This window comes from Rousettus aegyptiacus, unplaced genomic scaffold, assembly GCF_014176215.1.
Source record: "Rousettus aegyptiacus isolate mRouAeg1 unplaced genomic scaffold, mRouAeg1.p scaffold_m13_p_12, whole genome shotgun sequence".
Taxonomy (NCBI): domain Eukaryota; kingdom Metazoa; phylum Chordata; class Mammalia; order Chiroptera; family Pteropodidae; genus Rousettus; species Rousettus aegyptiacus.
Window position 1 is genome coordinate 82,390,623 of NW_023416287.1, and position 13,446 is coordinate 82,404,068.

General features: G+C 48.6%; 1 long non-coding RNA gene across 1 annotated transcript; it reads right to left on the reverse strand.

Moving 5' to 3' along the window:
• Positions 1 to 529: 529 nt before the first annotated feature.
• Positions 530 to 12,572, reverse strand: LOC118610050. Its single transcript, XR_004953741.1, has 3 exons — positions 12,102 to 12,572; positions 7,614 to 11,531; positions 530 to 3,351 (listed from the first exon to the last, which is right to left on the reverse strand). It is a non-coding gene; the product is annotated as an uncharacterized LOC118610050 (long non-coding RNA).
• Between the last annotated feature and the right edge of the window lie 874 nt (positions 12,573 to 13,446).

The window sequence follows — 13,446 nt, forward strand, 5'->3', positions numbered from 1 at the left end:
GACAAGGAAACGGAAGAGAACCGGAATCTCTAAACGATGCCTAAATGTAATTTATGTTTTAATTTTTTTCTTGTACTGTAACCTACTGCCCCTCTCCCCCCCCCCCCCCAAAAAAAAAGCATTCCTTGCCCATGTTTATAAGACTGGGGTAAAAAACGTTCTGTCTTTTCTTCTCGTAGTTTTGGCAAGACGTGAATGGGAACAAAAACAGACATGATCGTGAAAGAGGGAAACATAAAGGACCTAGAAACCCTCATGGTGGCTCAACCCAAAGTCATCAGTAGTCGACTGTACGTCATTATATATGTTTTCCTTGGGAAAATGGCAAGCAGTTTGGTGCCCATTTCCTCTTTCCTTTCTCTTTTTAAAGTTCGATGAGCCACCAGAGCTTTTGTCGAATGTTTCAGAATTTGAGAAACCGTTTCGCATAGTTTTATCTCATTCGATTTTCATGACGACTCTGGGTGGTAAGGAACAGATTATAATTTCTGCGTGACAGATTCTAAAATCTACACTGTAATAAGATCCTTGTGGGTAATATAGGAGGTACTTCAAGTCAGTGGGTAAAGAGTGAATTATTCAAATGTGATTTTAGAAAAATTGGCTCTCTTGGTGGCGGGAAACATTTAAATCCTCGTTTCACATTACAAAATAAAATAAATTCCAGACACGTTAAAATTATAATACCCCCGAATTATAAAAACCTATAAGAAAATGTAGGTAAATATTTATCTGATTCCCATAATGAAAGATTCTCCAAGTATAAAATATTGCAGGAAGCCACAAAAGAAAAGACTAACAGATTCCGTCATATGAAGATTTTAAATGTCTATATAAAATACAAAAAATAAAAAATAAAGGCAAACAATAAACTGGAAAAGTGTAAGCTACATACATGACAGGTAAAGGTTAATATTCTTACAATATAAGGCATCCATAGAAATCAATAAGAAAAAGAAATAGAAAATGAGCAAAGGTTATAAATAGACAATTTACAGAAGAGGAAATACAAACACCTGCCCAATACACACGAGAAAAGTTATTCAGCCAGAAAAAGTAATCAAAGAAATTAAAAATGAAGTCACCAGGTACAGCTTCTTGCTTATCAAATTGGCAATAAATAGAAAGTATGATAATACCAGATGCTACAGAGGTCAAGTGAGAGTAGAATATGAATTATACGACCTTTCCGGAAGGCAGTTTGGCAATGCGTATCAAGAACCTTGAAAATAGTCATATTCTCTGACCCGGTTATTCCTCTTAAAGGACGCTGTCTTATAAAGTAACCAGAAATGTATGCTGAGATGTATCTAAAAGACATTCCTTAGAGAGTAATTTATACCAGTAAAACCTGGAAACGATGTACCCCAATAGCAGAGTGGTTTAAGTTGTGGCACATCTACATCATGGAATATGATGAAGACATTAAATATATACATATTGGCCTAGAAAAAAAGCCTGGAAAGCAATATCAACAGTGGTTACCAGTAAGTTGAAAAGCGATTACATACTTCTAAAAATATATTTCTGATTGTGTTCAGTGAAAGGGGTTTATAGCCAGGAAAAAAAAAAAATAGTTGAGAAAAGCCTCTGTTTTTAATGAAGAAGTCTCAAACAGGTGAACAGTATAATGGAACTTAAGCTCCGGTCACGTGATTCCACACCTCCTGTTCTTCCCACCGTATCACACTTTCTCATCTCCCAGGAGAAGTAAAGACCGCACACAGTTTCGAAGGCCACAGTACTCTAAAATCGCTTCTGAGTTGGTGAATATACATAGCCACAATTACATGGTTATTAGTAATTAGTCCTAGGTAGCGGTTCCGGGTTCTGTTTTTCCTGTTTAATGTTATTTAATATTTAAATTCCCACGTGTCGGCAGAGTCGATGCGCGTGTCACGACGTGGCTGGCACTCGTTGACTGCTGTGCGTTCACCAGACTCCGGCACCCTTCCAACCTGGGCGCATAGCGAGGCCTCATTTCCCAGCCTCCCTTGCAGCTGGATGTGACTAGATGACCGAGTTCTGGCAACTAGAATGCGGGTAGAGGTAATGTCGACTTCGGACCCACAGATCTGGTTCACGAATTCTCCCTTGCAGCCTTCTGTTATCCCTTTGTTCCCTTATCCATCTGTCTGAGGCAGAGAAGAAATGATGAAGCCACTAAATGGCTGGACCCTGGGTCCATGAGAGAGTGTATGGAGTAGAGGAGCGACTTTTCCAGCCCACCCTCAATGATGGTGATGCGGGGGAGAAATAAACATTTACTGTAATCAGCCCCCTCGGCTTGGTGGTGTTGGTTAAAGTAGATACCCTACCCTGACTCCAAAGACTCAGCTACTATCCTATGCCCTCGTCTTAACAGATCACACTCTGCTTTAAACACTTTCCTGTCCTGAGTGTTTTCATTGTTGCTAAATAATGGCACGATGATCATTGAACAAAGCACGGTTTTTCATTTGCCCCTTCTGGTCCATCCGTATTCCCCAGGGGGGATGACCAGGGGTATCGCCAATGCGTGACCAGGGGATCAACCATTTCATCGCTCTTGTTGCGCATTTGCCTGACTGCTCTCTCGAAATAGAGAGCGAGTGAGTGCAGCTGTTTCCCCACACCCAGCAACTCTGGTCTTATTATTTTTACTGATGCGCGTTAATTCTTTGGCACCAATTAGAAGGTGCTTGTAAAGAGGTTTTACTGAGGTCATTTACAACTCGCGACACTTAGTTCGCGTTTCTTCGCCGTACAGAATGTGGCAGAGAATATTTTAGTCTTCCGCCCTTGCCTTACTGCTTCCCATTTGGCCGGCCCTGTGATACAGGCAGCCACAGGGACATCCACACATCCTGCATTAGGAAAGTGATGACATTGCAAACCGTAGTAAAAGGAATCAAGCCTTCACTTCTAGGTTACAAAATAGGCTTTTGGAAACTCGCAGCAGAGACTGCAGTTTTAAGAGGGGAAAAAGCTTTCTGTGTTTCAAAGCCTGGCTTCTAAGCATAAGAAGCCTCAGGCCTGAAGGACTGAGGGCATACGGTTGAGGCATAAATAATAGATTTAGAAGAATACGTGATCAGTCAGAGCCAGACAGCTCTGCCCCAGGCTAGATAAAGTTTCTCCAGGCGGAGGGAGTGGAGAAGGAACAGAGGGCTTAAATGGCAGGTTCCGAAGGCAGAGGTGTGTGACCGAGTCCGGAGGGGCAGGTTGGTGCTAAGTCCCCTGCATTCCACGTGTGCACAAGCAATAGAGGGAGAGAGGGCTGTGTGGATTCGCCCATTCATTCAGGAACTGTTGGTGCACAGGCACTGTGGATACGAGTGACTGAGTCCTTGCCCTGGCAAAGCTGACATCCTAATGGGGGGAAATAGAAAACAAACAAATAAACAAACACATATTATATAAATGGGGCACATGTATACATATATAATGTCCGTCGTGATAAGTGCTTGGAAGACAAATAAAGCAGGACAGAGAGTCATGGATGGTGCTGTCGTTTTAAATAAAATGTCAGGGGAGGCCTCTCTGAAAACATGACATTTAAATAGCGATGTGGGAAGGGGACCATGAGCATTTCTGGGCTTAGAGCGTTCTGGGAAGTGAGAACAGCAAATGCAAAGACCCTGAGAGAGGACTATGTTTTGGCGCACACAGATCTGCAAGGAGGCCAGTGTGGCTAGAGCGGAGTGAGCAAGAGAGCGAGGGAAAGAGAGGAGTGAGAGGGGGGTGGGAGAGATGAAGTCAGAGAGTTAGGGAGGCAGGACCATCGAGCTACGTGGGCAGTCAGGCCGGAGGCAGCCTTACTTTGCACAGGGCCTCTCTGGTCCTTTCTCACAGTGGTGTCTAAGTTCCAGGCTCTGAAGGGCCAAAGCAATGATGGGAGGAGGGGGCGTACAAAGGGGGAGTGTCTGGGCTGCAGTCATCTCAGAGGTGGCCGATGGTCCCCAAGGTCTCCACAGCAACCTCCTGGCTTCCCCCTGCCAGGCCTCTATGTCCATGTCCTCTCCTTACCCTTGGGACTCTTGTAAACACACAGAAAACAGTTGGCCTCCCCTGTACCTCGTGGGGGGCTGGGGGGCGGAGGTGCTTTGCAGGATGCTAAGCCAAGTCCAGAGGAGAAGCTGGTCTTTGGAGCCTGGCGCTTCCTTCTCCACTACTTTGCACCCTCATTCCCGGCTTACAGTCACGCTGCCAAAGGCCCGGCCTACCAGGGACCACACTGGACTTCAGTCCCCACCCCTTCCTAGAGCTCAGGAATTCGGACTAAAGCAAACCGATTATGTAAAGAAATACCATGCACATCAAAATGTGAATTAATTTTCCATGGAAAAGAGCTGCTAACTAACATAAAGAAGTCTTTAGGTGAACATGGAAAAGTTTTTTTTGAGATTATTTTGGGTTTTTTTTTTAGAACTTTCTTACCTATTTTTCCACATGGGCAGGTGAAACCACACACACACACCTGTGTGCTCTAGGAAAGCAGGGATCGGATATCTGGCACTGGCTCTCGACAGGTTGCCACTCCTGTTCTCAATGAACTGCCGGCCTCGGCCTCCTTGTCGTCTCTAAGGCCATTTGGCGAAACCCCGTTCATCCACGCAGACTGTCACATTCTCTCTCCCGGACTTCTGTGACCTTCATTTTATTCGCTGCTCATGCGTGAGTTTGGTGGCTGAACTGGATTGCTTAAAGTTTTAGCCACGTCTTGATTTAATTCAAGAGCTAAACGGAGCATCTAAATGAACTCGTGGCAGGATGGACTGCCAGGATTCTGAGGTCTGGTTGACATTAGCCCTCGGGGACCCCACCCCCATTATCACTACTCTGTCTCCAGGTTGGCTCCGGGGGGATGTTCACGCTGGTTAAAAATGACATCATCGGAGTGAGTAAGAGTCGACTAATGTTTCTTTCTTGCCATCCATCCATCACTGGGGTTCCTGGGTTCGTTGAGTTACTCCAGTCACGATTGCCCTCCGTTTCCCATAATTCATCAAGGAGTCTAATGAATCAGGATCAAGTTTGTCAGTTTCTCCCAGTTTCGACTCTAAGGGACAGTCCTTCAGTGCCAGGCATCTTTTGTCTTAGAGAGAGAAGACGAGGAGAAGGGAAGAGAAAGGCCTAGCACAGCGCCACAGAAGTCAGGGTACACTCATTCATCACGTCTGTGGACAAGCACCATGAAGGGCTCCCGCAGGATCACGGGCGCCGAACTCACACCTCTTCTTCTGCCCTGGGTCTTTAGTCTGATTGCCTTTTCTCAGGGAGTCATCTGGTCCCTCCATTCTGTTTTTCCATTGTAATTGCCTCGGGTTCTTCTCATGACAGAGAAGGGAGCCTGGGAGAAGTGGCCCAGGGCGAGATCAAGCATATAACATCACGCCCAGGCCCCACTGAACTCTCAAGGGTCTGCTCATCCATTCATCCATGCGTTCACTCAATTCAGCAAATATTTATCACTCTCCTTCTAAATGACAGGCAGTGGGGCGTTTTGAAATGAGTCAGAGATTTTCTTTTGATTCAGGTGAGGCCAAAGGATCAGGAGATGACTGCAGCTGAAAAGATAGTTTACGACACCCCATCAGCAGGTCCTAGGAGGTCCATCTGGATGCAATACTGCACGACCACAAAGAAGAACAAGGTACCAGCACATGGAGGAGCGCGGATGAATTTCAGAGGCGTACTGACGAGTTTAAGAAGCCAGAAGCAAAATAGTCCTATTTACATGAAGTTCAAGAACATCTAAAACTTACAGAAGTCAGAATAATGGTTATCTCTGGGCGGGAAGGCACTGATTTAGGAGTACAAGGGAAACTTCTGGGGCGATAAAATTGCTGTCTCAGGTGCTCCGCATGGCTGTTATGTGGGTGAATACACAGGTGAAAAAAGAAAGGAAGACTAGTTTGTTACAGTTCCCAAGAGGAGGGCGCACAACACCATGCCGTGGGGAGCACCGCGGAGAGGCACCGGGGTCAGCCAGGAGAGAGAGGGTGTGGGGAGAGCGTGGGCAGAAGTCTTTATTGCGGTTTTTGTGGGAAGGGATGGGAAAGGCAGGGTAAGCGGCGGGGCAAGCTTGGGAAGGGGTAGTTAGAAGAACTTCAGAAGGCTCTGGGCTACAAGGATGGTCTCCAGCTATCTAATGCCAGGCTCTGAGGTGATGTGGGGCCGGAGGATAATGTCCTGGACTGCCGAAGCCTGATGAAAGAGGGCAGACGGGCCGTATGAACTTGGGATTGGTTCGCATCCCAAAGGCAGGCTTGCGGACAAGCTGGATGCAACCCCTAGGAATTAGCTAACTCTGGGAGGAGCAGTCCCTCCCTGGGTCTGGAAGGCACCGAGATGTCAAAAGCATCACAAAATATAGAAAATTAAAAACATGATTAATACACGGGGTCTCAAAAAATGACCGTCTCTGCCTTTGAAGAGCTCATAGGCCACAAACCAAACGAGCATAGTAAAGTTTGATACCATAATGGCACAAGGAGTTGGACCAGCCACTTTTGGGGATGTCTGCCCAGCACACAACCTCCCACTCTTGGGAAATACACCCCAAATCTAAAAGAGTAGCAATAGCCAGGTTTGTAGTTCATGACTTAACCTCTCCTGCCTCCCACCCCAGCCATGGCTAATTGGACCTGACTAAACACCTGGTCCTAAGTTCAGCCAGTTAAATGTCCTCTCCCACTGTGTGGGTGGAATTCTAACAGGTAAATGCAAGAGCCAGGCGACAGGATTACTCCACTATCAGTGACCCCCAACCCGGGCCACACAGTAGAGCCATCTGGGGAGCTTGTAAGGAGTACTGACTTCAGCAGAGCAGCTGACGCCGGAATCTCTGAGGGTGGGGTCCAGATAGCAGAGACCCTGTTCCCGGCCTGACTGCCCCCGACACCCAGCGGAACTGAACTCTCGTGCCCTAGGCCCTCCGAGAGCACCACCCTGTGAGAGCGGCACGGGACTACGCTGTCAGTTGTGTGGTTATTCTACACTTCATGGGCTTGTGGAGCCCTGCGACAGGAAGCCACGTGTAACACACACCAAACGCAGGCACTCCGCGTCGTCAGAAAGAAAAGATCCCTCGTGGCTGGCCGAGCCAGAGGCGAGGGCGTTTAACCTGGTCTTTTGAGGAAAAGTGGGCTTCGAACCGGTGGAAAAGGCAGGCAGCCCGCCACAGGCTCATGGACCAGGGAAACCAGCAGCGTGGGGGCTTGAAGGAGCATCCTCCCCGCTCCGCTGTGAAAAATCGGCCCCACCAGAAGATGTTCTCAGGCCCCTCCCTAACCCGCTCCCGCCGGCTCCCCTCAGTCAACACTGTCCTCTGTTCATTCCTCTCCTACAGCCTCGGGATGTGTCCCCTTCCCCAACAAGGCGACTTCCTTTTCCATCAAGCAAACCAAAGAAACTCAGGAGCTTAAACTGTCCCTGGTCCAAATCCAAGAAGGCACAAGGACCCAGGTGGGGCCCTCTGACCTCTCTGAGAGCAGGTGTTGGGGACAAGATGGGTGATCAGAGGATACACAAGACCTGGTCTCGGCACTGGGCAGACGCCACCTCTCAAAGGTACCGGTGCATCACGCACTTGAACTTCCCAGTCGACTCAGAGTTGCGTTGTGCCCCACCTTCAAAACAGCTGCTCTGGCAGGTAGAGACAGACAAGATTTTTGCTCCAGATGCTCGGCTCTTCCTAGGAAAACAATCCCTGAATGCGCAGGACCTGGAATGAGCAGAAAACCCAGATCCTCCAGAGACGGCACCCTTCCTGCAGTCCATCTCCACGTTTGCCATCCCTCCCCAGCTTGAGGACCAGCCATCCCAGCGAGAGCTGCCTCCCACCCCCATCTCTGCCTGGGCTCCTGTTTCTTAACTGCAGCTAACTCTCATGTTTTCAGCCTAAAATTCTCAAATACCTGCCTGGCCCTCTAAGTCCTTCAAATCCACAGCCAGGAGTTGGAGTTTCAGGTCAGGAGTATCCCCTTTCCTTGCCCTGGAAGGGGGAGCTCAGATGGCTATACATCCCCTTTCTCCTTTAAAAACACCCCTTCCCGCCGCTTGCCACTCGCTTTGGGTGTGAGAATGACATCTGGGGACAGATGTCTCTTGGATCCCCTGCGTCATGAAGCTGGGTTTCCCCCTCCGTGCAGTCCAGGCTGGACGGTGACCTCTCGCCAAGGACGACCTCTCCTCCCTCTCCGGATTCTGTTTATGGGCTTTTCTCCACGGTGGCAGCTTATTTGCAGCCGTAGGCTCTACTTCCCCCAGCCACCGAAGAGTATAAATGCTCCTCACATGCATTTTTGAAAGACCTTGGAAACCTCCGCGTAAATCAGTGGAAATTCACTTATGGTTTTAGAATATTCTGGATAATTTATTTGATGCCGAGGATGCTGAGCCTGAACCAAGCCTTCCCGTGTCGATGCCGGGCCCTGCAGGCTTCCGCTGCGTTTACCCTTGCGTGTTTGTTTTGGTGTGTCCTGAAATGCTAGCCGGCCACAAGGAGACCTTTACCATTATCCCGAATAGATTTTTCCCCTTTCTAATGACACTCTCTTTGGAGGTTTGACACTGAGCCAATGCTTCTTCCCCCTTTAAAAAACCAGCAGCTAATCCGGAGCGCTTCCTTCCAAGCCAGGCTCTCAGGTTTCATCTCCCTTGGCTGCCCTTCCTGGGAGTTTGAATACCATGTGCCAGCGTAGACCACCTCCCCATAAATCCCTGCCGCCTCCACGCAGGCCAAGACAGACAGCGTGCGGAAAAATGAACCTGATTAGGGCGACGCCATAAAAAAACAACATCTTGCACCGAACGGCCTGCAGATTTGGCATGCTCCACGTTCTCAGGGCCTTCCAACCAGAAACAGCTGGAGAAAGACACAGCTGGCATCTTTAGCAATTCATACAAGGTCGATCCCTTGAGGCTTTTTTATATCCTTCCTGGCTGCGGATTGAGAGTCAGATGCACAGCGTTCCCTGCTTTTTGCTCTCTCAGTATTTCCTCTACTCTGGATCATGTGATTGAGCCCTAAACTCCTGTCCTCAGAGGACAATCAGAATGACACCTTTAGTGTTCGTGGCTGATTTTATGGCCTCATGATCTTGTGCCCTTTGGAGTTCAAAGGTCACATCAGGCAGCAGGCAGGGAGGTTTTTGATGTGACCTCTGAACCCCAGAAAACAAAAAGACAGAGGCCCGCAGAGACAATTCATCTAAAAACGGTCATATAAAGAATGCAACTCAATCAGCCCAGAGCATGCAAATCACTGAACGTTTTTATGGAGCGCCCCGCTAAATCCAAACTTACAGCCAGAAGAAGCGACACAGACCCCACGATCCCAGTACATAAATCAGAGCTCGGGAAAAGCGAAGCAACGGAAGGATTTGCAAGATGTGATTTATACACTGATTTCCTCCCCTCCTCCCACGCCCCGTCCACACACGAGCACACACGCTCGTACACACAGCGGTCCATACCACGCCACCGTTTGGAAATCAAGCCGTTTTCCTTTCCGCAGCCTGCCGAAGGCCCAGTGTTTACCAGAACCACCGGAACCACCCTCAGAGACAGGCCAACCGTGGAGCACGCGGCCGGTAAGAAAGGTGAAGACTTGTGAAATAGGTGAGAGGTCGGCCCCACGAAGCAGGTCCCATTCTGCAGAACAGCCGTCACCTCTCACGCTGCATGGATTTTTCCCTCAACAGCCCATAATACCTGGCACGCGCCCCCCCCCCCCGAGCAAAGGTCAGACTACTTTCCGAATTGATGAGAAATACGATTCAAATAGGGAGCTGAGTGGGAGATGCTCCTAGTTTTCATTACCATGGAAGTTTTATGTCTTTAGAAAAAAAAAGATCTAAATGTGTGTATCTAGCTTCGTTTGAGAGGATGCTGACAATGAGAAAGAGATCTTGAGAACTTTGGCAGATAAGACCATGTGAGCAAAAACTCTGTTCAGAGGGGAGAAAAAAATCTGAACAAAGGTGGGGGCGGGGATAGATGTGGCTTAGCCTTTTAAACGAAGATTCGGTTTGCAAATAAAGGACGTGTCCTCTTTTACAATGAAACTGAACATTTAGGTCATCGCAGACCTTCTATTTGGAAGAACCTCTCTCTGCTCCGTCTCATCCAGGAGCCACTTCCCTTTGAACATTGCACCGAATTGTAATTGCACTAGGAGGAGTAAATATATTTTTAAGTTTACCTGAACAGCAGCACGGCCATGTTTAATAAGGATGTATCCTAAGCAGCGGGACCCGAAAGCAATGTCAGATGAAATAAGAATCCTAGAAAGAACCCTAGGAAAAAAGAATCCCGGTCTGAGAGTCGGAAAACGGATGCCGCGGGATGCTGGGCAGGTCACCTGACCTCTCTGAGCTTCGATTTCTTCACCTGTAAATTCCAGCTGCACTTGTGTTTTCTGAGGGCTTACTCTGCATAGGCTCTGTCTGCCCAGGGGCCAGGACAGTCTCTGACCTGCTGTGATTTTTCTGTTCCTGGACAATCTTATCTAGATGCAGGAGGATGGATTAAATAAGTGGTTCTCTAATCCTGTTCTTTAACTCAGGGACTCTTCAGCCTGTTTCCTTCCAAGAAGGAGTGAAATACAACCCCCTGAAACCATTTTCCGAATGAATGCTGAGCAGCAAACATTACTTTGAAATACACTGCAGAATTCTCCAGAACATTATTCTGGAAGCCCAGTCTAAGGAGTATACCTGAGCTAAACTAAAGCTGGTCAAAAATGAGAATGGCAGGAGCCTCAGACACTTCCTGGGTAGTGTCTACCGGATCAGGGTGTGAGGCCGCCGTGGCTGGAAAGGCTAGGAATCTCTTATGCATCCCGGAGACATGCCGAGAGGTGGGCCCCCAGCAGCGGTCACGTGGCTGCCTGGGAACAGTCAGGACCGAGGCCCAGGTTCCTCCCTCCCAGACCATCATCACGGCTACACAGAGAGCATTTTCTCTGGTCCAGCGCACTTGCTTTTAATGTGTCATCTCTGTTCATCTTCACAACAGGTGGCAGGAAGACTCTCCCCTCCTCATGTGAGAGACGAGGAACTGGAGTCCTGAGAGGCTCGATCACTTGCTCAGGTCTCACAGTCGGTACCTGGGGAGCCAGGACTGAGTCCCAGGTTCTGTCGGATTCCAGGCCTCTGCTTGTGACCACCCGCCTCAGTCCTGAGCCTCGTTTTCTCCACTCTGACCACACCGTGCTGCCTCATGAGCCTACCAGACACTGAAGTTAGTGAGGGGTGGTTTCTAGGTAAGGCAAGATGGGGTTGTGTAGGAGATGTGTAGGGTCATCCCCCCTCAAAAAAATAAGTCCACATCCTAACCCCCAGAACCTGGGAATGTGACCTATCTTGGAAAAAGGGCCTTTGCAGAAATAATTAAGAATCTCACGGTAAGATCATCCTGGACTATCCGGGCAGGCCCTAACTCCAATGACAAGCATCCTTCTGAGAGGCAGAAGACGACACAGAAAAGGCCAGGTGGCGATGGAGGCAGAGGTTGGAGTGATGCCGCCACAAGCCCAGGAACACCTGGAAGAAGCGAGAAGAGTCGGGCTCCTTTTCGGGGGGTGTGGACCCAGAGGGAGCCGCCCCCAGCTGTCTGCCACACACGAGGTCTCCTCACGAGGCCCAAGCAGGTGGTAACCTAGGCTTCTGAGGCCAGAGCAGCAGGTTCTGTGAAGCTGAAATCTCCACACGTCTGGAAAGGACAAGAGCTGAAGAGCCACCTGGTCAGTTAGCACCGACCCCCAGCCCGGACCCCAGTCTGCCATCCTCATGCTGTTTACCATTACAAAGCTCCCAATAATGGGTTTTGGGGAATTTTTTTTTTTTTTTTTTACTAATATTCCATCTGCCTTTTGCCTAATGAAACCCATTTCTTTCTCTTAGTAAGTCTTGACGGTTGAACCCAGACACGTTCTAGCCTGAGTCAAAAATCGAGACTTAACTCCTCAGCCAAGGTGGGGGTGGGTTAGAGGAGGGATTTAACTTCGGTGACACTTTCCTTCAGACCCCCCCTCGCTCCCCGCATCTACGGTAAACGTGATTAGATTTGCAAAGCTCTGTTTCCATGGAAATTTTTAGGGACGCAAGTCTTACGTAAAGCACGGTCCACGGTCCACATCGCCTGTGTGTTCAGGATGAGCTCTCGGACTCTGAGACGAAGGGCAGCGGAGCTGGCCTTCCTTAGAGGACGGCCTGTGACAATCACACGGCTGGTGCGACTGACCACTCTTCCTCACGCCGCCGACGCACCGAATCGTGCTTCCCTGTGCCCGTTCCCCTCACCTATTAATTAGAGCGCCCCACCCCAGGAGAAGGCTGGTCAAAAAGGGTAACACACACTCTGCTTCTTAGACTGTGTGCTGTGGTCACAGATGGTCGTTCGACTGTCACCTTGACACCGTATTGCAGCATTGCCCGACCTTGTTCAAGTACACCACAAGTCAGATCCCGCTTTGCTCGTGCTGCTCCAAGGCACCTGGCACTGCTCTGGGTGGCCGGAGGGGAACTGCCTGGGAGGTCAGGCCACCTGGAGCCACACCCGGCCACCCCCAGGGCTGAGGGACCAAGAAGCAACCAGAACACAGAGAGCCCTGCCCATGCACAAGAGGCAGGAGGCTCTGCCTTACATATATTTTTTGTATCTATTCAATATTTAATATGCCCAATTTAAAAAAAAATAATGGAATTATTGGAGCAATAATGGAGCAAATTTTGGAACTATAGAAATATTTGAAGATACCGCCAAAGCAGATAAAAGGAAAGCAGAGGTTCTTAAAAATAGAAGCTTATGCTAAGATTTTTGATAAAATGAAATTGCCGTAATAAACAAATTAACCACCTCTCCTTAGACATTGGGGCACCCTTGAGAAGATGGAGGAATTTCAGGAATACGTATATAAGAGCCCACCTTTCCTCCACTTCCTCAATCGAGGCTCCTTCCTCCAGTCTCCAACTGTCCCAGCCTCCAGGTGCACACATGTGCGTGCACACGCACACGCACACGCACAATGAACCAAGAAAGGAAGGGAAAGAGATCAGTAATGAGAGCCCACTAATGGATTGGCTTAAGTATAGAACAACATCCCATCACTGTTCTAGAAAATAATCAATCAAGCACTTAATTTTAAACATAAAAGTAAGCTGCCAGGAGACTGTTAATAGATAACCAAATAAATTAACAGTCGTAGGTGGGATTTGAAATGAGGTCAGCTTTCCCTCTCCACCGAGCTCTGAGCCCCATGCATATAAAGGGCCTGCCCAGCTTGGCACTGGATCTCACACTGTTTCAAAGTGAGAAATCTCCTTTTAGCCAATACCCCCTCTCAGTGGGCTCCTCACTTCAGGGAATTGTCCTTTGTGCGTCTTCCATAAATTTTATAACACCGCTACTTTAAAATATTGATGGGCAACTTGGCCTTGGCCCAGGCCCGCGGCGGGT